The sequence below is a fragment of the Pleurodeles waltl genome, chromosome 2_1, assembly GCF_031143425.1.
Source record: "Pleurodeles waltl isolate 20211129_DDA chromosome 2_1, aPleWal1.hap1.20221129, whole genome shotgun sequence".
NCBI lineage: Eukaryota > Metazoa > Chordata > Amphibia > Caudata > Salamandridae > Pleurodeles > Pleurodeles waltl.
This window is the reverse complement of record NC_090438.1, coordinates 65,947,709-65,971,073: the sequence shown is the minus strand read 5'-3', so window position 1 is coordinate 65,971,073 and position 23,365 is coordinate 65,947,709. Positions and strand designations below refer to the sequence as shown.

At 50.0% G+C, this 23,365-nt stretch overlaps 1 protein-coding gene across 2 annotated transcripts in view; it reads left to right on the top strand.

Moving 5' to 3' along the window:
• STARD8 (StAR related lipid transfer domain containing 8) overlaps positions 1-23,365 on the top strand; it is a 417,850-nt gene that overhangs the window by 174,224 nt on the left and 220,261 nt on the right. The window lies entirely within an intron of this gene.

Sequence of the window (23,365 nt, the reverse complement as noted above, 5' to 3'; positions counted from 1 at the left end):
AGGGTTAGTGTGCACAAAAATGTAGGGTCCAGCAAAAGGTGAAAAATACAGGACGACCATGTAGAAAAGGAGTTTTTTTCTACATTAAGAAAGATGGTAACAAATTGAAGGGGAGGAGCAGGATGGAAAGAAGAAGCAAAGAATAGAAGATAAAAGAAACACATAATGAAAGGGAGAAAGGTAGATTGGAAAGAAAGTAAAATGAAGGGTAGGCAAAGCGTGAGATGAGGAAAGAAAGAGGTGTTTGCGAATAACAAAAGAAAGTAAGATGGTGCAGAAAAAGAAATCAGAGTGCATGCAAAGGCAGAGAAATATTAAAAGGGTGAACGGAGAAAGGATAGTAGGAGTGAAGAACTGTGACCCTATCTTCTCCGCCAGCAAACACATCTTCTTCAGCCACACCTCTGCTCTACACTGGACCGACCACAACTGTGTCACATTCCGACGCGAGACCCGCCACCTCCGCACTCAACCCATCCCTCGTCGACAGTGGAACAAAATCCCCGAAGAGCAACTCTTCTCCGCAGTCGCCGCCAACCAAACCACCCTCACCACCGACCCCAACGACGCAGCCCTCAGCCTCACGAACTGGATCTCCAACTGCGCAGACAACCTTGCTCCCCTCAAACGCACGCATCGACAGACCAACACCAAAAAACCTCTCTGGTTCTCTGACACCCTCAAAGAATTGAAGAAAACTTGTCGCGCCCTCGAGAAGGCCTGGCGCAAGGACCACACCGCTGACAACATGACCACCCTCAAGAACGCTACCCGCGAACAGCACCACCTGATCCGCGCTGCCAAAAGGAACTTTTTCACCGACAGACTGGACAAAAACAGCCACAACAGCAGAGAACTTTTTAGCATCGTCAAGGAGTTCTCCAACCCCAACGCCAACGCCGTCACGCCCTCACAAGATTTGTGCAACTCCCTCGCCACCTTCTTCCATCGCAAGATCAGCGACCTCCACGACAGCTTCGGACACCAGACCCAACCAAGCATCACCGAACCCGCAGCCCCGGCCCTCACCCTCAACTACTGGACCCACATCAACACTGAAGAAACCAAAACCATCATGAACTCTATCCACTCCGGCGCCCCATCGGACCCCTGCCCTCACTTCATCTTCAATAAAGCCGACGACGTCATCGCCCCGCACCTCCAGGCCGTCATCAACTCTTCATTTTCTTCTGCTACCTTCCCCGAATGCTGGAAACACGCCGAAGTCAACGCCCTACTAAAGAAACCTACGGCTGACCCGAGTGACCTGAAAAACTTCCGCCCCATCTCACTCCTGCCCTTCCCCGCCAAGGTAATAGAGAAGACCGTCAACAACCAGCTGACCACCTTCCTGGAAAACAACAACCTGCTCGACCCTTCACAAACCGGATTCCGAACCAACCACAGCACTGAAACCGCCCTCATCTCAGTCACAGACGACATCAGAACCCTGATGGACAACGGTGAAACAGTCGCCCTCATCCTCCTCGACCTCTTGGCTGCCTTCGACACCGTCTGTCACCGCACCCTAATCACCCGCCTCCGCTCCACCGGGATCCAAGGCCAGGCCCTGGACTGGATCGCCTCCTTCCTCTCAAACCGTTCCCAAAGAGTTTACCTCCCACAGTTTCGCTCAGACCCCACCGAGATCATCTGCGTCGTACCTCAAGGCTCATCGCTCAGCCCGACACTCTTCAATGTCTACATGAGCCCCCTCGCCGACATCGTACGCAAGCACGACATCATCATCACCTCCTATGCCGACGACACCCAACTTATACTCTCCCTCACCAAGGACCCCGCCAGCGCCAAGACCAACCTACAAGAGGGCATGAAGGACGTCGCAGATTGGATGAGGCTCAGCCGCCTAAAGCTGAACTCTGACAAAACGGAAGTCCTCATCCTCGGCAACACCCCATCCGCTTGGGATGACTCCTGGTGGCCCACGGCCCTCGGCACCGCACCGACCCCCGCAGACCACGCCCGCAACCTCGGCTTCATCTTGGACCCTCTTCTCACCATGACCAAGCAAGTCAACGCCGTGTCCTCCGCCTGCTTCCTCACCCTCCGCATGCTCCACAAGATCTTCCGCTGGATCCCCGCCGACACTAGAAAAACCGTGACCCACGCCCTCGTCACGAGCCGCCTGGACTACGGCAACACCCTCTACGCTGGGACCACCGCCAAACTCCAAAAACGCCTGCAACGTATTCAAAACGCCTCGGCCCGCCTCATTCTCGACGTACCCCGCAACAGCCACATCTCCGCACACCTGAGACACCTGCATTGGCTCCCAGTCAGCAAAAGGATCACCTTCCGACTTCACGCACACAAAGCCCTCCACAACAAGGGACCGGAATACCTCAACCGTCGCCTCAGCTTCTACGCCCCCACCGTCTCCTCCGTTCCTCTGGCCTCGCGCTCGCTGCCGTCCCTTGCATCCGCCGCTCCACGGCGGGTGGGAGGTCCCTCTCCTTCCTGGCAGCCAAGACCTGGAACTCCCTCCCCACCAGCCTCAGGACCACCCAGGACCACTCCGTATTCCGGAGACTCCTAAAAACCTGGCTTTTCGAGCAGCAGTAACCCCCCCCTTTCCCCTAGCGCCTTGAGACCCGCACGGGTGAGTAGCGCGCTTTATAAATGTTAATGATTTGATTTGAAGAACTAGGCTAATAAACGTAGGAGAAACTTAAAATGTAGAGAAAATATGAAAAAGGGCACAGAGAGAACGAGATAGGAGAAGAAGCATATCCAGAAGGATAAGAACTTGGCAGAGACACTAGTGTGGGCACAATGAGAGTGAAACAGAGTTATAGATTCAGAGAAGAGAGAAACAGAAAAGGGACAATCGCGATAATTATATTTACGTAGTTAGCAGTAGCTTGGAACCGAATTCTATCCTGAGCAGCATTACTGCGCATGTGAGGAACATGAAAAACTTAAACTTGGACCAGGGCCACCTGAACTATGCGGCAGAGTGGACTAAATTATGCAGCAGGGTTAACTAAATTATGCAGGGCAAAGGGGCAAATTATGCAGCGTAATGCAGCACATTTAGTAATAGTATTACTCAATTATTTTGTTTACACTTCTTAACGCTAGGCATACGTGTCACCTCATTGGTAGTAGTTTGATACCCAGCTACAGCAATAAAGAACAGAAAGGTGACCAGTCAACCTTTGCGAAGGGCCTTTTAATGCAGGCAACACGAGGTGCTGGTTTTTTAGTAACTTTTGAGCTGTTTGAGCTAGGAACATTTTTTTGTTAAAATTTGCAGATTATATCGAAGATGATAGAAAATGTGGCAAATGCAGCAAATCCATAACTATACGAAAAACCCTGCTACCACAAAATCACATAATTCAACTTGCCGTACTATAACCAGCCAACCGACGTGTAAAAAAATAAAAACTATTTATAAACACGCACTATATCGGCTTCTGAGAGCTGAAAACATGTATAATTATAGCATTCTGTGGCAGAGTTCCTGTGTTCTTGGGTAACCACAAGGCAGCCTCTGTACGGGGTCTACCCAAGTGCCCAGGGTCAGTTTGTTGACAAGGAGCACCAACTGGGTGAAAGGGTGAGTGTTTGGGAGGGTGGCAGTGGGTGATGTGATGTGTCGGCTGCTGTGAGAGTCCTGCATGGCTGTGTGGGGAAGATGGTCACTGGGTAACCAGCTGTGCTGCTGACTGGGCTGCAGGGGCCACAGTCATCCTAGCCACAGAACTCCCAGGTTAACTGTTTCTGTGCTGCCTAGGGCCAGAAGAGGGCATTCTGCGCTGCTACTCTGTGCACCCTGATGGGTGTCTCTGTGTGCAGTCTCCATGGTACTGTCATCCTCTCAAGGTTGGATCTTTTAAGGGCATTTCAAGCAAAAGTAAGACGTCTGTGTCCTCAGTCTGTTTTTGTTGGGCAGAGTTGGTTCCCGTGCACATCTTATTACCAGTGGCATCGCAAGTGGGTTAAATGCTCACCGCTGATATCTCCAGTGAGCTACCTGCCACAAGTTCCAATGTTGGCCAGGATGACTCAGTCTTCCATCCTTCTGATGTCAGTAAATTGAGTACTATTAATTTGGGTAGTAGTAACACCTGTCGTTTGCAGTGTTTTGAGACTTCATACTTGAGGTATAAGGTGCCATATAAAAAGTATGTCTTTAGGTGGAGCGTACGACCTCTTGTATACTTTTAAGTATACTTCTTCTGTGGGCTTCCAGCTATTTAATTTGTTAGTTTTAGTGTAATTTAAAAATCTGTGCTTGCTAGTAGTCAGTCATGCCTCTTTGCCCCTCCTTCTTCTGTGTGGGAACAGGGAACAACTACTGTATAATTACGCTTTGTCCTTTTTATCTGGTCTGTAGGGGACTATTTTTAACTTTGTTTCCTGCGCCTGTTCAGGGAAGCTTCCCTTTTTAGGGTCGAGCCTGCTTTGCATGCGCTCGCGCATGCGTATAGCAGGGAGACTCTTTTGTATTTAGAAAAGGGCTCCGAGACCTGTCAACTTCACGTCAGTGCTTTTTATTGGTTCGTGGGCTTCCCTAATTAAATCGGCTTGCTTTCATTAGTCGAAGGCACGCATACGTCATGCCTTTTCCGGTGGCTAGCCCTCCTCGAGCGCAGCGACCAAGTACAGAAAACATGCGAGGCTCGCTGTTTTCCATCGGGCTCGTGGACTTTTTTTTAACTAATTTACAAGCCCGATCTCGCTTGGCAGAAGTCGAGCGCTTTACCTACTTGATTTCACTTTTTCGGGTTACGTGCATAAACGCGAGACACGATGCATTGTAAATGCTTGTTATTTGCAGAGCATTCTTCCCCTCAGCTTAGCTGTAAACAAGGCTATACATCAGGCTGTTATCTTGGTCACATTTGGACTTTGTGGGCTCTCTGCACCCTCTCTCAGCTGCCTGGCTCCCGCCCTTCCTTGGCTTGAATTTTCTTTACCAAGTGTGCCTGCCTGTGTGCTGAGAGCAAGTGCGGAGGATCGCTTGTAATTGCTTATAGCCTAGGCACCCAGCTCTACCAGAGCTCCACAATCCTTACAGTCAGTGCCCATTTCTGCTCCATACTGGGATCCCACTCGCAGCTCCATCAGTGTACCTCAGTTCACACACTCCAAGCCCTCAGCCGTGCCAGGAACCCCACACATGCTGTCTGCTAGAGCACCTCAGTTCTTGCAGTGAGTACACTCTGCTGCTCCAGTACTGGGACCTCTGGTGCAGCTCCATCAGTGCACCTCGGTTCACACACTCCAAGCCCTCAGCCGTGCCAGGAACCCCACACATGCTGTCTGCTAGAGCACCTCAGTTCTTGCAGTCAGTACACACTGCTGCTCCAGTGCTGGGACCTCGGGCGCAGCTCCATCAGTGCACCTCGGTTCACACACTCCAAGCCCTCAGCCGTGCCAGGAACCCCACACATGCTGTCTGCTAGAGCACCTCAGTTCTTTCAGTCAGTACACTCTTCTGCTCCAGTACTGGTACCTCGGGCGCAGCTCCATCAGTGCACCTCAGTTCACACACTCCAAGCCCTCAGCCGTGCCAGTGGCAGGAACCCCACACACGCTGTCCGCCAGAGCACCTCAGTTCTTGCAGTCAGTACACACTGCTGCTCCAGTGCTGGGACCTCTGGCGCAGCTCTATCAGTGCACCTCGGTTCACACACTCCAAGCCCTCAGCCGTGCCAGTGGCAGGAACCCCACACACGCTGTCCACCAGAGCACCTCAGTTCTTGCAGTCAGTACACACTGCTGCTCCAGTGCTGGGACCTCTGGCGCAGCTCTATCAGTGCACCTCGGTTCACACACTCCAAGCCCTCAGCCGTGCCAGTGCCTGGAACCCCACACATGCTGTCTGCTAGAGCACCTCAGTTCTTGCAGTGAGTACACTCTGCTGCTTCTGTACTGGGACCTCGGGTGCAGCTCCATCAGTGCACCTCAGTTCACACACCCTAAGCCCTCAGCCGTGCCAGTGCCAGGAACCCCACACACGCTGTCTGCAGAGCACCTCAGTTCTTGCAGTCAGTACACACTGCTGCTCCAGTGCTGGGACCTCGGGCGCAGCTCCATCAGTGCACCTCAGTTCACACACCCCAAGCCCCAGCCATGCCAGTGGCAGGAACCCCACACACGCTGTCCGCCAGAGCACCTCAGTTCTTGCAGTCAGTACACACTGCTGCTCCAGTGCTGGGACCTCGGGCGCAGCTCCATCAGTGCACCTCGGTTCACACACTCCAAGCTCTCAGCCGTGCCAGGAACCCCACACACACTGTCTGCCAGAGAACCTCAGTTCTTGCAGTCAGTACACTCTGCTGCTTCAGTACTGGGACCTCGGGTGCAGCTCCATCAGTGCACCTCAGTTCTACCCCAGCGAGGACATTTCCTTTCCCATACAGGGACCCCGCTCACATACAGTTCCATTACAGCAGCTCAATTCTAATATTCAGTCCCACTGCCAAGCCAATACTGGACTTAAAAGAGCAAAACACAGCTCAGCCAATGCACCTCAGGTCTAATATCCAACGCCACTGTTGATGGGAACCACCACAGCTCTGCCAGAATCCATCAGTTCTGACACTAAGTGCACATTTCTTCTCAGTACTAAGGTTCACACACACGCCCTTCAGGACTCCTCGCGCCCCACTCGCAGCTTCACCAGGGCACTTCAGGCTAACACTCGGCAACACTGGCATGGCATTACTAGATTCCACTCATAGCTCCATTAACATACCTCACTTCTGACCTTGTGTGCCCGTAGCTATTCCAGTACAGCAGCCCACATACAACTCTGTCAGTGCACCTCAACCCTAAACTGCAGCGCCCCATTATTCCAATACCAGGAAATACACAGCGCTCCATTGCTCATTCCTCACCTGCTGCCATTCTTTTATTCTAGCACTGGGCCGAGACACAGCACTGTCTATACCCCCAATCCTGATTTCAAGCGCCCCAATATCGCTGTATTGGGGTTGATTTTCAACTCTGCTAATGCACCTCCTGCTGTTCTGCAGTGCCCCCTGCTGTTCCACACTCTGACTTCTGTTTCAGGACGTGGGGGAGACAATTAAATCTATTCTTAGCTTCCATCTTTATTTGGGAGGGTCTGTTTCACGTATCTCACTCCAAACTTTCCTTTACTCTATTTAATCTCAATGTTTTCTGTCTCCCCCACTTTTCTCTTTCCACCTCCTAAAATTCACATTAACAGTTTTGCTCTTTCTTTCAACTGTTTATTTCTACTCCTCTTCCTTTTTTAATTCCCCTCTTCCTTTTGCTACCTCATCTTTCAAACTCGCAAAAATGTGGTTAATTCTTTCCTTGTTTTGTTCCTTTTTTTTCTTCATCATGCATTAATTATTTCACTATTTTTTCTCTTCCCTTTATTCTTTCTTTGTCTTTTTTATTTGCTCTTTCCTTTGACCCGGTATGCGTCCTTTAACATTTTTTTAAAGATCTTTCTTCCTTTCTCTGGTGTTTTTCTTATCTTTATCTGTTAATTCTTGTTTTACTAAAAGTCCCTCTTTTTCCTGTCTGTATGTGGAAGCCACAAGTTACTTGTTGGACCCGAAGTATCAAAGTGGTTTTCTCATTCTGTGGCTGTTGGAAATGTGTCAGTACATACAAGCCCTGGTTCTTTCACTGCTTGTTTCTCTCACCAGCTCTTTTTTTCTCTAATGTTCATTTTTCTCTTTCTTTTCACACTTTTTATTTTTTCCTCTTTATCTTTCGCTCGCTTCTTTCCCTTTTGTCTCATACCTTTGCTCTATATCTTCTATTAGTTGTGTTTTCATTTTCTTGTTATTTCTTTCTCTTCTTTCTTTGCGACCCCCTCTCTTTCTTCCTTTTGTCTGTTGTATTCCTTTTGCTTCTCTTTTTCTGCCCGATCCGTTATCCCTCCAGAGGCCTGGTTATCAATTGAGCAAGAGGTGCAGTGGCACCGGGCCCAGAGACCTATGTACCTCATTCAACTCTAATTACGGATGTATTTTCTTAGCGAAATTGCAATCAACCATTTTCCTTTGTTACTCCAGGGCCCATGACACCGTCACTACGCCACTTGTCCTCTCCATCTTTACTTTCGACTCCCTCTTTCTTTTCACCCTTGAATCTGTCCCAAATTATATTTTTGTTATGGTGTTTTGAGCATTACACTCTAATGACAAAAGTTTACTTCTGATTAAGGTTTATATGATAATTGAATATGTGTTAAGATGGAGGAAGAAGGTAAATGGAAATGCTTTACTTAAATGCTGGGCCACTGGAATTATATGGCAGGAAAAGACGAAATTATGAGGCACGGTTGACCAATTTATGTGGCAAGAAAAGTCCAGTTATGAATTTACAATGCGAATAGCTCTAACTCTAGAAAATGCGAGATCCATTGTATTGCGAATGCTTGTTAGTATGTTGGGTTAGTCAAACTGATTGGCCTAATGGTACAGTAGCCAACGCAATAGCTTGAAGGGAGAGACATCGTTCAGCTTTGACGTCACCCAGGCCCTTCACAGCGAGTAAACTCCCAGCAGTCCACTTCAAGGTCAGGAAAACCATCGCATTGAGCTTTCCACCTCCTACCCTGTGTCCCTGAACGCCACCCTCCATCCATCTGTCCTGATAAATGGATGCAGTGTACTGAATAGGGACACAGTACAGGGTACCTTCTTTGTCATAATGGGATCCTGTCATTAAAGAGAACCCCAGACAGAAAAATATCACGCCTTAGGTCAAAGGTTTTTTAACAGGGAAACATACTTATAGGTAGCTATGAAGTAACACTGAATACTATAAAACATGATTTAGTTTGAAATTGGTTACACTGAAGCATTTAAATGAATAGGTTTAATGCGTCAGAAGAGTATTGGGTAAGAGTTGGAGTATACAACAGGCCTGGAGTCACAAGCTGTCAGTAATAGTCCGGGTTGGGGTAAGGCTTGTGTTAGGGTCCAGGCTTTGGTGATGGTACCCGGTAATGCAAGTATTCATTTTACACACGGATGTAGGGTTGTAGATGGTTTAGGGTTACTGTTAGTGGAAGTTTAGCAGTTTGTTGTAAATGAATTATTGCTTAAAATCACATGCTCACTAACCATATCTGATGAGGTTCCTCTGTAGTCGTTTTCATGCGAAGGTATTTCTCTACAGTGACTTTTCCCTGCAGTTGTGTGAGAAAATACCCCTTTTTTTAGGCACCCCATTTTTTTGGAATGATGTTGCTGTTTTTTTGACTCGTACTGAGACGCTGGTAATCAGTCACCCGTGCACGAGCTCCGATCCCTCAAACATGGTTAAACTACAGAACTATTTGGCTTATTTAACTTTTTTGTAAGGCCACGGTATGTGTGTGGGAAGTTGTCACCCGTGGTCTGCGGCACTTACTGCGCCCTCCACTGTTGTGTCAAGGCAAGCATGGCGTCGGGCCTACCGTTCTAGCCAGACTACTGCAGGTTTGATCCTGCGCCCGACCTTTGTAACTAACCCTTTGGCAACGGCAAAACCTTCCTTTCAAATATTAATATGTCACCCCTATGCAGGTCATGTACCCACATGGTTAGACGCAAGATATTTATAGTAAAAAAAAATGGCACATGTAGAAGTTTAATATTACCATGTCGCTGCAGTGACAAGACCCAAAAAGCTATTTTTACTGTGGAAGCGCTAGATGTCCAAATAAAAAAAAAACGAGTAATTAAAATGTTAATTCTGCTATTTTGGGTTTGTGAACCGCTATAAAAATATCCAGACAGGCTTGGGTATAATGAGCAGATCGGACTCAGAGATACTTCTCGGAGCTGAAGAGACCGAGTTCCCCCGCTTGGGGCTTCTTTGCAGCAGCAAATCCGATTGTGGTCCTCAGCGAGTAGGTATGTGTATGTGGCTATAAAGGCGACTGAGTGAAGTGCATGAAGACAGTTATGTGGTTAGGATTGATACTGAGTTAAGTGCATGAAGACAGTTATGTGGTTACGATTGATACTGAGTGAAGTGCATGAAGACAGTTATGTGGTTACTAATGAGACTGTGTGGAGTGCATGAAGACAGTTATGTGGTTACTAATGAGACTGTGTGGAGTGCATGAAGACAGTTATGTGGTTATGAAAGAGACTGTGTGTAGTGCATGAAGACAGTTATGTAGTTATGAAAGAGACTGTGTGGAGTGCATGAAGACAGTTATGTGGTTACTAATGAGACTGTGTGGAGTGCATGAAGACAGTTATGTGGTTATGAAAGAGACTGTGTGTAGTGCATGAAGACAGTTATGTAGTTATGAAAGAGACTGTGTGGAGTGCATGAAGACAGTTATGTGGTTATGAATGAGATTACGTGGAGTGTATGAGGACGGTTATGTGGTTATGAAGGAGAATGAGGACTTATGTGGTTGTGAATGTGTGAAGTGTATGAGGACAGTTATGTGGTTATGAATGAGATTGTGTGGAGTGTATGGGGACAGTTATGTGGTTATGAATGATACTATGCTAAAGTATATGAGGACAGTTATGTGGTTATGAATGAGAGTGCTTGGAGTGTATGAGGACAGTTATGTGGTTATGAAGGAGATCGCGTGGAGTGTATGAGGACAGTTATGAGGTTATGAATGAGACTACGTGAAGTTTATGAGGACAGTTATGAGGTTATGAATGAGACTGTGGAGTGTATGAGGACAGTTACGTGGTTATGAATGAGATTACGTGGACTGTATGAGGACAGTTACGTGGTTATGAATAAGACTGCGTTGACTTGTATGAGGACGGTTATGAAGGAGAATGAGGACGTATGTGGTTGTGAATGTGTGAAGTGTATGAGGACAGTTATGTGGTTATGAATGAGACTATGCTGAAGTATATGAGGACAGTTATGTGGTTCTGAATGAGAGTGCTTGGAGTGTATGAGGACAGTTATGTGATTATGAAGGAGATTGCGTGGAGTGTATGAAGACAGTTATGAGGTTAGGAATGAGACTGTGTGGAGTGTATGAGGACAGTTTTGTGTATGAGGACAGTTATGTGGTTATGAATGAGAGTGCCTGAAGTTTATGAGGAGAGTTATGTGGTTAGGAGTGAGACTGCCTGAAGTGTATGATACTGGACGCAGTGACTGAATGATGGCACTGACCAGTGTAGCTGCCGGATGCCCTGTGGGTGCCAGCTTGGGGGAGAAGAACGCCCCCAGACTGGATTCACTCTTTCTGCTTGGCCGCCATGTTTGTAATGAGAGGAAGAAGGGGCTCAGCCCCCGCTGCCCCCTCTCTCTAGCGTTTCCCTGTTTCTCATAGAATAAAACTGACATATAAATGTTTTTAAAATTAACAGGAAATATTCTTCCCTGGCAGCCCTTCTCCTCCCCCTCTCCCCGTCCCAGCACCTCAGGGCAGGACTTCTGGGGCACTCCTCAGCCGGCCTGCAATACCTTTGGTAGTGAGGAAACCCGCAGGTGCCACTCTAGGTAAGGGCAACCCTCAGCAAATCCTGCCTGGTGCTGTCAGGGCCGGCTTTAGGGCAGTGGGACCGGTGCCACCGCACTGGGCGCTTCCATGTGGCAGAGTTCCCTGTTCCAGCTTTCAGGCAGCAATAAAAATGTCAAGATAACTCCTATGATTAATGTTCCTGCTGGAGAGAGATCAGAGTTTTGTCTAGTGGCAGTTTTGACTCGCCATAAAATAGCGCAGAGGGTTAATATCACTGCTGCAAAGAGCATAATACTGTGCAGATCTCAGCTCTGTATTTTATGCAGATAGCTCAGTGGGTTACCTGCTTTTGGTACAGAGATCCTTTTGTTACAACACTTCATACATACAACCCTAATATAGAATAGTGACTGTTACGAACTGTCATTAAAGAGTTGCATGCAAACTGCATAAAATGGGTTAGGATGTTTTTTCTTCAGTCTTTCATTATCTGTTACTGATGTTGCTAAAAAGGGTTTATTTGGGTGAAATTACATTCTTTTTTAGTAAAGCCAACCTTTACCAGTACTTTAAAACAAATGAAATGTATATGAGAGAGGGGCTATGGAGAGATGAAGGGCACTTCTGCCCGGTGGTAGTGAGGGAATCCGAGGAGGTGGTCATGGGGTGCGGAGGTGCCAGAAATGTTTGTCACACAGGGCGCTACCAGTGCTACAGCTGGGCCTGGGTCCTGATTCTGCCCAAACTTGTACTAAGGGCCCTTCTGACCCACAGAGAGTTGGAGCACTTAGTTTGTGGTATCTATGCATAAGCCGGATCCAGGTCCCGAATGGTCCAAAGTCATCCTTCTATGCCCTGCTGCAGAATGAAAAAGCCAGGGCCCATGCAGTGCCGACCAGGGCCCATGCAGTGCCAACCAGGGCCCATGCACTGCCGACCAGGGCCCATGTGGTGTGGATCGTGGCACATATACCGAGGCCAGTGCACATGAGTTTGCAACCAGGGCACATGAGTTGCCGACTAGGGGGCATGAGTTGCCGACCAGGGCACATGAGTTGCCGACCAGGACCCATGAGTTGCCGACCAGGGCCGAAGCAGCTCCGACCAGTGCGCATGTAGTGCCAACCAGGGCACATGCAGGGCCACCCCATGCAGAGCAGCAACTTGCTAGGCGGGTGAGCGGGACAAGGGGTTGGCAGGTGTTTCCTCTCCCAGCACCCAGCCCCGGATGCCTCACCTCAGGGACAGTTGGTCATTATTTTCTTTATGATTTTCCTGATCGGGAACAGGAGTTGAAGGTCAAAGAGCGCATAGCTGGACTCTGCCCATCAGACTCAGAGGACCATCAGGGAAAGAAAGACACACAGGCCCTCATTCCGACCCTGGCGGTTTCAAACCGCCAGGGTGGAGGGCAGAGGAAGCACTGCCAACAGGCTGGCGGTGCTTCCCGGGCCATTCTGACCGCGGCGGTAAAGCCGCAGTCAGAAAAGGGGAACCGGCGGTTTCCCGACGGTTTTCCCCTGGCCCAGGGAATCCTCCATGGCGGCGCTGCTTGCAGCGCCGCCATGGGGATTCCGACCCCCTTCCCGCCAGCCTGTTCCTGGCGGTTTACACCGCCAGGAAGAGGCTGGCGGGAACGGGTGTCGTGGGGCCCCTGGGGGCCCCTGCACTGCCCATGCCACTGGCATGGGCAGTGCAGGGGCCCCCTAACAGGGCCCCACAAAGATTTTCAGTGTCTGCTTTGCAGACACTGAAAATCGCGACGGGTGCCACTGCACCCGTCGCACCCCTGCAAATCCGCCGGCTCCATTCGGAGCCGGCTTCCTCTTTGCAGGGGCTTTCCCGCTGGGCCGGCGGGCAATCTTTTGGAGATCGCCCGCCGGCCCAGCGGGAAAGTTGTAATGACCCCTGCGGTCATTTGACCGCGGTGCGGTCTTTTGGAGGTTTCCGCCCGCCGGGGTCGGAATGACCCCCACAGTCTCTTCCACAGGTGCATTAACCCAGTCTGCTGTCTTATGAACACTGCACAACTGTAAGCTGCAGGTTACATGCCCTGCAGCAAGCTAAACTACTTCATGGTCATTCAAACATGTGACTGGAGACTGCACACTGATCTCTGAATATGTGCATCACTCAGACATGCTAGATTTACAGATGTCTGCAGTAGAAACCTGAATGTTTTGAACACATGCATGTGCCTACTTAACGATGAGGTGGTCAGGCCATTATGGCTTTTTTTTTTTTTTTTTAGCCATGTTGTGGAGCATGGCTAAAAAACATTCCATCCATCGTCTGTTTTTTTGTATTTGTCGCCCTAAGTGGGAAGGGTATGCCCTGACGTGGGTCCCGTGCTCACTATGCCACCACATTCAAGCTAGCCTGGCCAGTGAGGGGTGATACCCCAAAACCGGTCCCAGGATGCTTGTTTGTGGGTCAGGGAGGGCCTGGCCTGGCAGTTTGGGCTGGACTGTTCCATGGGGAGCTGGGTCCAAACTGGAATGGCATGGCGAGCCAGAAAAACAATGGATTAAACCCAGATCTGTGACTGAGGGTGAATGTATGATTTGTTCCGCATTCCGTCCATCATCTGTTCTGTTTGAAAAATATAAACAACATTTCCCTATAAAATGTCTGTAATAGACTCCCACACATCACCTATAATTCAAATAAATTAAAGGAAAACTGTATTTAAAAGAATCTGTATAAGAATCTAGGTTTGTCTGCAGAACACAGCCGGCACAATGGGCCCCCCGAAAGGCTGGGGCCCCGGTCCAGCGCCCACTTCGCCCACGCCTTACAACGTCTGTATCAGCATGTTTGGGAAAGTCTGCAAAACGTTTAAATAGACCTTACCGGCATATTAGGACCCGGAGGCCTCCATGTGACCCCCACTCCCCCCTCCGAAATACACAATTTGACAACTAATAAACGTTGGAAGATTTTTATTCAAACATCAATCATCTCATAACTTTTCAAGCATATCAAATTCTACATCTATACGTCATGAGCATTATTGTGACCATAAATCAAATTCTGACAGGATCCCTTCCTGTCCTGGACCACACAGGTGACCCATCTATCACCTGTATCCCTAGGAGGGGCAGTTACCCTGCCTACAACACTGTACCTTGTCCTCATGCTTCGGGTTCCGCCCCCTCCTCCAAACACCAATCAGACTCGGGGTGTAATGGGGCGGCCACGGGCTGGAGCCCCATGTTCCCCCCAGCGATCTGAGCTCCCTTACCCCTTGATCTGGTGTGTACATCCGTTGGTTGGCTCAGAACTTCAGGATCCCATCCCAGGTGTCCTCCCGGGGGCCCCACCTTGGGGACCCCCCCTGTTGCTTCTAGTCACATCTCAATCTCCGCCACGAGGGCGACCAGGGCCCAAAAGGTCCTTCGCCCTCCCCACCATCAAACAAACCACGCGCAAAAGCCCACATGTCGTAAATGAATTGATCGGTCCCTGCATCAGATAGGTGCACCTGGTCCTGGTGGAACATGTGTGAGCCCTTTAATAGTTTGTGGGGGATGTTCCATAGCCGCCCTGGGCCCGGGCAAAGTTTTGCCATCTCGGCGTTCAGCCGTCGTACCGAAACGTTGATAGTTCTTGACTTGATCCCCGCACCCCATTTCCGACGTGGCACCATGTGGGACCATGCAATCGCAGCATTTGGGAATTGTTTTGCCAATTTAGTAATCTCTAAAATACTGTTTCTCTTAGCGTCTTGCGGCCCAACCGCACCAAGTCGTTGCCTCCTATGTGAATAATGACAAGATCCGGGGACTGCAGCCCCGCGGATCCCTTTGCCTCATTGACCAAATGTTGTAGCTGAGTGATACCCGCACCGCCAATTCCACACCAGCGGAACGCCACACCTTGAACCATCGCCGGATTCGACCCACGGAGCTGTTGCACCCGGTACGCCGCCCGACGAATAAATGAATGCCCCAGTACCCAAACTACACGTTGAGACATTGTACTGAAATGAAAAGAAAAGAGTGTGAGGCATTCATATACAAGCACAGTGCTACCTTTAGACCAATTCCGGCCTAATATACTGTTTGTAACACTCAGAAGACCACCGGCCGATGCCTTTCACTGTGGTGGCCCCCAATCCAGCACCTGCCGCTAATGTGGCTGCCCCTATTCTAAAAGAATGGGAGGAGTAACCAGATTGTTCAACGCCTAAAGACCTCAGAGCCAACTTGAAGATCATCAAGAATTGGTACCGCGATAAGCAATCCCCGTTGAGGTGTAAGAACAAGGCGGACGAGCTAGCCCGCGGGCGGACCTGGAGGTAATTATTTATAAGCAGTACTGGGCATAATGGTGACCCAGGTGCGGCCCTGAGTGAGATACGCGCCCCCTTCTGCAGCTGGTCCGTTTTTGATTTGCGCAAGACTATTGAAAGGAACCCAGCGCTGGACGTAATGTCGCCCCATTGTAGCCCACCCGCATGGTCGCCCTTGGCTGCGCCCACCAATTCGCTGATTCGGAAGGCCCCGTAAAAAGCCACCGCGAAAGCCGCGGAGAATAAAGCAGCCTCTGCGGGGGACGAGCATATGCCTGGAAGTGCGCCCAGTATGTTCCCGAGCAGGGGTGCGGTAATGGGTCGCCTAGAATCCGCTCGAACACGAGCCACCCTGGCCCAACCTGCTAAGGCCCTATGTATAATAAATGTATTCAAGGGTGCCTCGAGTTGTCTGATCTTTGCGAAGAAGCGTATCGCCGACAAATAAGCCTTTGCGCACGATACTGGCCGGCCTTGGGTTTTTAGATGTGAGAGGAAGGCACAAACCGCGAACTCATTGAATGGTTCAGAGATCTGCTGTGACTGTAAAAAACGCCTGTAATTATAAAAATCATTCTCGTAAGCTTTCTTAGTACGCGGTGCTAGAGATGTTGCTACTAAGTCGGGGGGGGCGGGGCACCAATTCTCCACAGAGATTCTGGGAACTCCGACATCTTCTCCATCGCCTGGGGGTGATACCGCAGAAATTCCTGCATTAATGAGCGAGACAGAGCGTCAGCAGCGTTGTTATGAACCCCTGGCACATGTTTAGCTCTGAAAGTAATGTTGTGTTGCAAGCATGATAAGATCAGGTGCTTCAACAGGCGTAGGACCAGCGGGCATGAAGCCCCTTGGCGGTTAATGACTTCTACTACTGCCATGTTGTCAGACCAAAAGATTACCACCCTGTTTTTCAATATCTCCGCCCAGATATTTACCGCTACCACGATAGGGAATAACTCCAAGAAGGCTATGTTCTTGGTCCATCCTTTGCTAACCCAATCATCAGGCCAAACCGCTCTGCACCACCGGGGGCCCAAGATTGCTCCAAAACCTACGCTACAAGCTGAATCAGCGTACAAACCCAGTGTTGGGCTGGAGATTGCCTTTTTGGGCCAAATGACCGCGCCATTGAAATTTTTCAGAAAAAACTTCCACGAACCTCAGGTCTCCCCTAACTTCCGCAGATAGCCGGGTGTGGTGATGTTTTTCGACCAGCCCGGACATTGAACGTGCAATGGATCTGGAAAAGGGGCGGGCCATGGGGATGATTCTCAATGCGAAATTTAGCTGGCCTACCAGCACCTGAAGCTGGTGTAGGGTAACTCTCTCTTGAGACGACATCACATGGATGGATTCCTTGAAAGCTACCAACTTCTCCTGAGGCAAACGACACTCCCCGGCCACCGAATCAATTTCAATTCCCAGGAAAGTGATGCACGTAGTGGGACCAGCTGTCTTCTCGGGGGCCAAAGGAACCCCGAATTCCTCAAACATTGCGATCAACGCCTGGAGTGCCCACCCGCATTTGTCAGACCCAGGGGGACCCAAGATTAGGAAATCATCCAAATAATGAATGACATCGCGGTGACCCGTGCGAAGTGAGAAAGCCCATTGGAGAAAGGTGCTGAATTGTTCGAAATAGCTACATGATACACTACAACCCATGGGCATGCATTTTTCATAGAAGTATTCCCCCTGGAACTGAAAGCCCAAGAGATGATAATCATCAGGGTGGACTGGAAGAAGACGGAATGCTGACTCAATGTCGGTTTTTGCTAGCAGGGCCCCTTGACCCAATGCCCTTAACTTTTCCAATGCGTTGTCGACTGATGCATATCGGACAGAGCAAAGCTGGGGATCAATGGCATCGTTAACCGACGACCCCCGTGGGGCAGACAAATTGTGAATCAGCCTGAACTGCCCTGGTTCCCTCTTGGGCACTACTCCCAAAGGGGAGCACATAAAGGCGGATAAAGGTGGACTTGCAAAGGGGCCCGCCAGCCTCCCCAGGGCCCGCTCCTTTGCCAGCTTCCTGGCCACCACGCCAGAGTTCTGTGACGCTGATACTAAGTTTCTACAGTGATTTACTGGTGTGACATTCGAGGCGGAATCCTGAAACCGTAGGAAAACCCGTGAAAAAGTAACTTTGCGGCATCTAATGCAGGATAAGCCTGTAACCATGGGAGCAATGTGTTTCGTCTAATAGGAGAAGGCAGAGGGTGGTCAATGTGCTGGCTTACTTGAATCCCTGCCCCTCACTTTAGACTTCTTGATACACTTAGTTTCCGGGTGGGAGGGGTGTCCGCAAAAGGAACAGTTATGCCTGAACTTACAAGACCCTGCGGGACGTGAACACCCGTTTCGGTTGAATGCCCAGCAAGAGCCCTTCCTCTCGCTATGGGCCTGAGTCCGAAAGGGCTGCCTCCCAGCAACCTTGTTGTTAACGCATTCTAGCCAGACTTCAACCTCAGTTTGATCCCACCCGATGGATGGATCCTCCACCCTAGCCCAGCGGAAGTCCCTGTCGTATTCTAACCAAGCATACCCCCCCGTAAGTGTGCTGGGCCTTCAATATTTTATTTGCATAGTATATCAAAGAGGAGGCCAACTCCGGTTTTTTCTCCAACCAGACTGACATGAATACATTAAAACCCAATAACCAATTAGTGATGCTCTCTTCCACTCGGGGTTTCCTCTCCCCAAAGAATGTAGACTTGGGTTCTTTATCTTTTGGCTCAACCTCCCTCCTTTTTGCCCTTATTAATGAAAAGATATCCACAAATTCCCCTTTCCAGATCTTCTCCTTAACCTCTGCAGCAACGTGTGCTGTCAGCTTACCTGGTCTGGATAGCACCGCATCTGATGTCCCTTCCTTTGTAGAGTTATCCTGAACCGGAGCCTTGCTGGGCCCAGGCTGGACATTTTGAACTATGGGAGGTGATGCGACGACCGCGCCAGGTGTCAGGGTGACACTCTGGCTAAGCACAGATACCTGTGAGTTCGTTGTATGTGCAGCTGATAGCGCATCCACTTGCCGCTTTAGCTCATTCAGTGTGTTCTGTAAAGAATCCTCCCCCACCCACGGCGTTGTAGGAGGGGGCGAGTTAACAGGTGGTGTACTAATACTGGCTAACAACCTGGATACTTCAAGCAATGTTTGCCTGGATGGGTCCTGTACCGGTGCAAGAAGCTCGGGAGCCTTAGAAGCCGGGGGGGGGGGTACAGGCAGTGCCGTAGGCACTGCTGCGGGCAAGGCTACCCCCGTTAGGGGGGCGGGAGGAGCCCCTGCCTGCGCCGTGGGTGCCAAAGAGGCCAATGATTTGCGGATATCCGCCAAGACCCCTTCTAACCCCAGTACTGGTGTTGTGCCCTGGGTCACGGGAGATGGTGTAGCAATTGGCACTGGAGGTTCAGGTAGGTCAATATGCACCGGTGGACTGGCCGCTGCAGTAGGGGCAGCTACAGTGGGTGGCAGCGAGGGAGAGACTGGAGGCTGCGCTCCGCCCCTCCTCGTGCGCTTGACTGGAGGGAAAGCTGCGCTTGGAGCTACGTGGGACCGCTTAGGGCGGCTGCTCTTAACCCCACCAGCAACATGAACGGGTGCCCCCATGACCTCGCCTGCTTCCTCTCTGCCTAATTTTTCCAGGACCAATCTCAACAATTGAGATAGTTCTGGATCATTCCCACTTCTTTTTGGGGCGCACGCCTTCTTAGGAGCCATGGTTGAATGTAAGATGCGAGGATCCCCCCCTAATCTGAAAATGTCCAAAAACCTATCTATGTATATATATCCTTTTTTTTTTTTTTTTTTTTTTTTTTAAACCTGCAACAAATGAATACAGACACAGTTAACTATTATAACCAGTAGCGCAAGTAAAACAGGTCAAGAGGAAACTGTATAACCTCTAATAGCTCCCCCGTTTTAAATCACCATTACCACTTTTGACTCACACCAGGGCTTGCGGCGTTTACATTGACATAATGTAACCCCGCTCCCGTCCGGCCGCCGCGAAATCTAGAAGAAGGACTTGCCTTCTTGGGGGGGCTGTTAAATAGCCCCCCCACCAGTTCGCGGCTGCCAGAACCGGTCGGGGCCCAACGTGGACCCAACGTTCGTCTAGGGGGAAGACTTCCGCCCCCGGGCCTCGCGAGGCCCGGGGGCGGAAGTCCGCCCGGCAAACTGCGCACCCTAGGTGCGCAACAGAGGGGAGTGCCGGGGCCACGTAGCCCCCGACTCCTAACGGGCCGCGCCCCCCCACTTTGGCGGGGGCGCTTTACCCTTAGGAGGGACGTGTTTGCGTTTAATGACCGGGCCACCAGGCACTGTAGAGGCACTACAAAGTGTGTCATTCCTGGCACTCTCCGTACCTAAGCTGGGTGAGTCAAGGAGCTTTGTGTGTCGAGTCTAAAGGGCTGCAAACTGTTTATTGGCGGAACAGTTCCCGAAATACCTCCGTTTGATCACTGCCAGTTGTGCGCCTTCATGGGGTGGCGCCAACATCATAGCCTGCTGGGTAAGAGGATTTCCAGTATTTAGGAGGCGTGGCCTATGTCCAATTTAACCCATCGCCCCGCCCCCTCCTTCCCGCCATGCTGGGGAGAGAGACAGATAAGGCGAGTAGTGGGGCCCACGCGGGCAACGTGTGAGGCACCCAGGGGATCATATTAATCTCTCGCCCATTAGCCTGCTTTGGGTGAGGGCTTTTCTAGATTAGAAGGTAGTCAGTGGCAGAAATAAATCACACATTTGCTATGGGGAGAAAAGATGGGTGGATAGCTCGCGGGGTCCATGAACCTGCTGCACAGTTATATCATAGGCCGGATTACCCACATCCAGGCCTGCAGCAAACACGCATGTTTGTTGTCAGTGCCCTGCCCTTGGCCACAAAGCCCCACACTCCACCCCACCCCCAATAGCTGCCAAGTTTCCCAGATCCATACCTGATGTGCTGTTTCAGGATAGATAATTTTCCTTTGAATTCGGGGACCTGTAGTCCTGTTTTACAATGGAACAAACAAGACCACAAGTCCCAGAATTCCAAGAAAAAAACACTGGACTGGAGCAGCACATCACACATGGACCTGGGAAATTTGGCAGGACTGCCCATCCACTTTCCCTGTCCTCTTGCTTAAGGGCTCATGAAGGACCACAGAAAGATGGCCACACCCCTCCCCCCCTTCCACAGTGGAACTGCTCTGGCCCTCCGCACTGCTCCACACAGCAGCGCCACGAAGAGCTCTACGTCAGCATGTAACTGTCCACTCTCACTCCAGGAACCTGCTGCCCTCCACTCACCCCTTGCTTTTCACCCTGAACTGTGCTCCTCTGCCTTCCCACAAGGGTCCCGCTGTGCAAATATTACATGCTACACACGAATGCTGTTTTGAATTTTGTTGAAATGACAACAAATGCATCAAACACATTTTACTGCAGCAAATGTTCACATTTTTCCTCGAGGATGAAAATTGAGATTATAAATTGTGAAATAATCCTTTAAAAAGGAATAAAAAAATACTTATACAATTTTTATGTTGCCTTTTTCGATTAAAAAACGAGCAAAGTGGGTTTGCACAAAACTTAATTAAATTCCATCTTCCACATTTGTTCCTTTTTATCATTAGGTAAAAAAAAAAAAGCAAAGACGGACGCAGTTTAGTTTGCTTCATGTTTTGCCACAAACTACATTCTGAAAAATGTGCATTAGAGAAACTCCGTTTGCAGCTTTCCCCGAGCTTTCATCTCGACCTTTTATATCCAGGCAGCAGGTGGATGAAAGGAGTACCACTGAACGCAGCCACTGTAACTCCTCATTTCTGCAGCTCCTCCCAACATGTGCGGTACCAAAGCAGCCACGCGGCGGGACGGGAAGCCGACTTCCCTCAAGCCAGGCCCCCTGCTGCCGCCCCCCTCCCCAAACCCCTCCCTCGTTACTGATTAAACTCCATAACTGTCCTGGTTTTGACCTTGAAAAGTCAACTCCACCTCTGGCTAATTTAATTAATTTTTACCGTGTGCCTCCTGCAGATTTAAAGTGACAGTGTCCCTGTTTCATACACTCGAGAATGCACAAGTCCAGCACCCTTTGTTTGTGGGGTGGATTTTACTTATTGGGAGAGAAAAAGCCCCCACAAACAGAATTGACTTTTACGTAAAAGGTGCATTTATATTAACCATTCCAATAAAGCTCGTGTTATCTACTTCGGAATGATGAAAAGCTAAGCATGTCTGCCCCACTGCTCTCTAACACGCGTTTGTGCTGCAGATCTCATCGGTTTCTAGTCCTACGCGTTCCCGCGCTCACTCCCACCGGTGGTTTCAGTAACTGACCCCACCCCTGCAGTCTCTTCCATCGACCCCACTTCTACCGACCCCACTCCTGCAGTCTCTTCCATCAACCCCACTCCTGCAGTCTCTTCCACACTGCCGGCGAGCTCCACGCACTCCTGCAGTCTCAGTCTTACCCCACCACAGGGCTCAAGTCACACACATCCCCGCACTCCCCAGCACACTCACTATGTGCACACCCCTGCAGTCTCTGCCCCGCTGCTGTCGAGCAGCTCTCACACCTCACGGCTCCGAGGAGCTACACACGTTTCTGCTGTTTCAACCAGCTATCTCTATGCACAAGTTACACACATCCCCGCACTCCCCAGCACACTCCTGCAGTCTCTCCCCCGCTGCTGTCGAGTCTCTGAGGGCCCTGCACTCAGTGCTCAATTTGTGCTTGTTGTTTCCGGTGCTGAGCACCGGCACTTATGTTTTAGGGCCGGCGCCTATTCTTGTGCCCCAAGCATTTGCTGCGAGCAAAAGACACATATGGGAAAGAGGGAGGAAGATAAAAACGAAAAAGCGTCACAAAGGGAGAAAGCAGAAAGCTTCTAGAGTGAGCTGAAGGGGCAGGGAGTGGCTGTCAATGGATTGAAGAGGCCCGAGATGGCTTCAAGAATTCGCTGCCTAAGTGTTCGTGCTCGCACATTTGAATGCAGCAGCCGCGTGTTTAAGGGGGAGAGCTTTGGGCACCGGCACCTTTTTATTTACAAATTAAGCACTGCCCTGCAGTCTCTTCTCACCCTGCTCTCAGAAGGTACACGCACTCCTGCAGTCTCACCCACCACAGGGCTCAAGTCACACACATCCCCGCACTCCCCACCACACTCCATATGTGCACACCCCTGCAGTCTCTCTCCCGCTGCTGTCAAGCAGCTCTCATTCACTCACTGCTCCAAGGAGCTACACACGTTTCTGCTGTTTCAACCAGCTATCCCTGTGCACAAGTCACACACATCCCGCACTCTCCACCACACTCCATATGTGCACACTCATGCAGTCTCTTCCCCGCTGCTGTGCTGTCAGAAGCTATACACACTCCTGCTGTCTCTCCCTCGGTGCTGTCGAGTCTCTGAGCTCCCTGCAGTCTCTCCCACCCCGCGCTCAGAAGGTGCACGCACTCCTGCAATCTACTTTCCCAAACTTCATCAGCCAGTCCAGACAATAAAGATGCCTTTAAATTCTGTATTTCTCTTGTCACTGTGCTGTACTTCAGCAACAGAGGTCAAAGGTCATGCTAGATCTTTCCAAATTGCTTCCCATGTTTTCTTTTTTAACACTGTAATTGGTGCTTACAAACTCCTCTGATTTTGCAGTCAAGTAACATGAATTATGCGAC